The sequence below is a fragment of the Arvicanthis niloticus genome, chromosome 30 (assembly GCF_011762505.2).
Source record: "Arvicanthis niloticus isolate mArvNil1 chromosome 30, mArvNil1.pat.X, whole genome shotgun sequence".
Taxonomy (NCBI): domain Eukaryota; kingdom Metazoa; phylum Chordata; class Mammalia; order Rodentia; family Muridae; genus Arvicanthis; species Arvicanthis niloticus.
The window spans coordinates 2,268,413-2,272,492 of record NC_133438.1 but is presented as its reverse complement, the minus strand read 5'-3'; the positions used below and the strand labels follow the sequence as shown (position 1 = coordinate 2,272,492).

At 34.7% G+C, this 4,080-nt stretch overlaps 1 pseudogene; it reads left to right on the top strand.

The window, feature by feature from the left end:
* Positions 1-265: 265 nt before the first annotated feature.
* LOC143440634 (vomeronasal type-1 receptor 4-like) lies at positions 266-1,191 on the top strand (annotated as a pseudogene).
* Positions 1,192-4,080: the final 2,889 nt, after the last annotated feature.

Here is a 4,080-nt window from a genome sequence, read left to right as displayed (position 1 = left end):
AATTAATTTGTCTGCCTCTATCTCTTGATGACTATGCTAAATGTCATGCAGCACCTTGTTCAGTGAAAATATTATTCCTAAGGAAAGATGTCCAAACTTCATTTAAATAATAGAGAAGATTTATATTACCAACAAAACTTTGAATGTTCTTCAGTGGGAGACAAAAGCAATAGAGTGATAACTATACTCCTTTAGCTAACATCATGAAGTAATGCAAATGATAATCTATTTAAAGATTAATAGCTATAATAAATTTATTTACTTTTTTATAGGAAGGAAAATGGCTTCTGAAAACGTGTCAGTGGAAATCTTTCTCTTCTCCCAGATTATGGTGGGCATGATTGGAAATTCTTCAATGCTACTTTATTATATCATTTTAATATCTACTGGAAACTTTTAAGATCCAAAGACCAGATTATAGAGCACTTAGCTTTTGCCAACTGCTTGTATATCATCTCAAAAAGAATTCCACAGACACAGTCATATTATGGATTTATAGATTTTCTGGATGATATTGGATGTAAGTTAATCAACTATATTTACCGAATAACAAGGGGACAGTCCCTGTATGCTATGTGCCTACTGAGTTGCTTCCAAGCAATCACAATCAGCCCAAACAATTACAGGTGGATGATGCTTAAACACAGAGCCAACAAGTGCCTTGGACCCTCCTGCTCAGTAGGCTGGCTTGTGCAAATCTTTCTAAACATTATGACTCCAGTAAGAGTGTCAAGCCCCAGGCACAACAAAAATGTGACTAACTGGAAGATTTATGAATACTGTTCATGGTTTGCTTCAGGCAATGTGGGAACTGGACTGTATATGTTCTTACTGTGCATCTCTCATGGGCTGTGTCTGGGTCTCATGGCCTGCTCAAGTGTCTCCATGGCGAGTATTCTCCATAGACATAAGAAACCAGTCAAGCATATCCATAGTTCTCAGTACCTTCTAAGTGCCTCACCTGAAAACAGAGCCACCAAATTTATCCTCATCCTGGTGTTCACTTTTGTCATCTCTTACTCATTCTCCTCCATTATGGTCATCTTTATGGCCTTCTCTAAATATCCAATGCTACTGCAAATCTGTGTAACGTTTCTTGAATCATGCTTTCCCTTAGTTTGCCCCTTTGTTCTCATAAGCACTATCAAGCCTAGTTTTAGCCTGATTTTATCCTGCTTTTGTAAAAGATAGCTTCATCCAAGTACAATATGAACCCTGGTCATTTGTCTTATCTTACACATTGTCTTATTCTTTTATCTGTTGTACAATGCTATGATTGCAGTTTGAAAATATCAATCATCCTGTAATCAATTCCATCACTATATGGACTCATCAGAAGTCAGCTACCTGTTATCACAAATTTATTGTTACATAATTTACTATTCAATATTGATCAAAATTTCTAATATATAAGATTACCATTTTATATAAATTGTTACATGATATCAAGCAAAGTATAGTGAACATGAGGTAATATATTTGTGAGATTAGGAATTATCTGATGGCCCAGAAAAATATACCTTGGGTTGAGTGTCTGTGTGTGTGTGTGTGTGTGTGTGTGTGTGTGTGTGTGCATAATATTCTTTTTATTTTATGTGAACGGGCATATTTCTTCCATGTCTATCTGTGTACCTCATGTACACAACCTGGACAGCTTAGAAGATGTTTTGTACCCATTAGAACTGGAGTCACTGATAGTTTTGAACAAGCAAACACATTGGTTGATAAGAATAAAGCACTGGAACTCTGGAAGAGCAGTCATTGCTATTAGGTTCCAAACCATTCTTCCACAAATGAAATCTATTAATAATGTTTAAATATTTTAATTTTGTGCATATGTATGTGCTTAAGTGTGTGCATGTCCACACTATACAGGTCTGCTGCTCACAGAGGCAAGAAGAGTGCTTTGGAATCTCTGGAACTGTAGCTACATGTCAGTCAATGTGGATGCTTTGAGCAGAACTCAGTTCATTGGTAGATCACTACATGCTTTAAATACTGAACCAGCTCCCAAGCTTCAAGCTCTTGTCTATGGCTTCTTACATGTAGACACTAAAATTTCCAAGTGTCATCTCTGCTATGAATACATTATAAAAATGAGGATGGAACCAGAAGGAAGCTTTAAAAAATTAGTCATTCTGACAAAGGCATACCTAACATTTTCTATCATGTGAAATCATGGAACAAAGAGGAACCAAGTCAAATATAACTAACTTATAGTTGAAAAGATCCATAGAACAAAAAAAAGATAGAAATGAGATGAAGAATGGCTGATATGACAAAAGCTCATATTTTACATTAATTTAGGTATCACCATGTAATCCCTTAGCATGGATAATTAGCGTATGCTTTAAAATGGAAAGAAATTCAGACCACTCATCACAGCTCTCCGGTCAACTTTGTTCATTATGTATCCATGGCTAGCTCTGTGCCTCTTCCTTCTCCCTACATAATATTACCTTTCTAGAAAGTTAATCAAAATACTTCAATTTTATAAAATTATAGTGTTTATACATATTCATTTTCTCAAGAAAATATACCTCTGGCTTTCTGCTTATTCCTAAGAAGTTATATGACTAACATACTTTATCTCTACCAACTGTTCCTACGAGAAAGTTTCTTATTTTGTGTGAACACTAAATGGGTCAAGTCTGCAGTGCCCTAGAGTGTGTACACCACAATAACCCAAGTAGTTAAAAGTTCCAATTTCTCCACGGTGGGAGGAACCATAACAGATTGTGCTTGGTGAAGAGGCCTTCAAATTTAGACTTTAACACTTTTCTTAAGAGGCAGTGATACAGTATTTTCTAAATAACCAGAACACTACCAAACCATAAGTATTATCTTCAAGTCTATTGATAGGATCCACATCTATAATTTTAATTTGTTTCATTCAGATACCTCAACTTATTTTTATTTTTATTTGACAATTTCACAAAACAGAACAATTTTCCACGTTTGTGATTTTATAAAACTGAATATTTTAAGTCTTCTCTGATTCAATTCTTATCTTCTACTATAATGCATTATCTGTAAGAAATTTCTGCATAATAAAGACATTATCACATGGTTCTCCAGCTCCAAAACAGCTGAACGTAAGTTTTCACATTTTTCTGTTTCTTCCAGGCAATAGTTTTTCTAATCTTAATCTAGAATCTTATTTGCATATATGATTTGGATATAATCATACTGTAGAGAGCAAAGTTTAGTAAATATATATTAAATTCTGGCTTACATACATGAGAGGAACACTTTGTTTTCTTCTTATACTTTGCACCATTGTGATTATTGGGAAATGTGAAAGGTGCTAGCTGATGAAATAATATTGCTAAATAGATATGGATACTCTGGGTTTGCAATCTCAGGGATGATTTTTTGCATTGATGCTGTTTGTGCTAGGAATTGTATACTGAGTTCTCTGTGACTTACGTTGTAAACAGTTGTTTGTATACGTTTCCTAGGACAATGCATTTGTCAGGTAAACATTCTGCCAATAGATTGTCCACACCCAGAAAAAGTGGGGATTTGAGTAAAGCTAGATGAGATAGCTTTTTACTAACTTTTGCAATTTTTCTATTAGCTTGAAATTTTTTCGCAATTTAAAATGTCCAAAAATTTAACTATTATCAGAAATTCTAAAATGTCTCACATTTTGTTCCATCAAAATATTGAAATAATACCACAAATTTGGTGAAAGCATTTTCAAAATATGGAGTTGGATAAAAAAGTTACCTATAAAACACACACACACACACACACACACACACACACACACACCGCTCACATCCTAGCAATAAGAAAGACAGGATCTTGGGACATACGAGAAGCATTGATAGATCTGCTATTTATTTTCTTATTCCTCAGACAAGATACCTGACAAAGCCCATTCAAAGAAGGGTTGGTTTCTTTCACTCCACAGTCTGAATGTAAAGTCTGTATTGTAAGACAGAAGGAGTGGGAAGATGGATTTGTAGTGATAGATGCATGAGTTACATGTTACCATTGAGTTAGAAGTCACAAAGAATAGACAAAACTTGCAGTGCTCAGTTGTTTTGGGGGTTGGTGCTTTTTATTTAGATT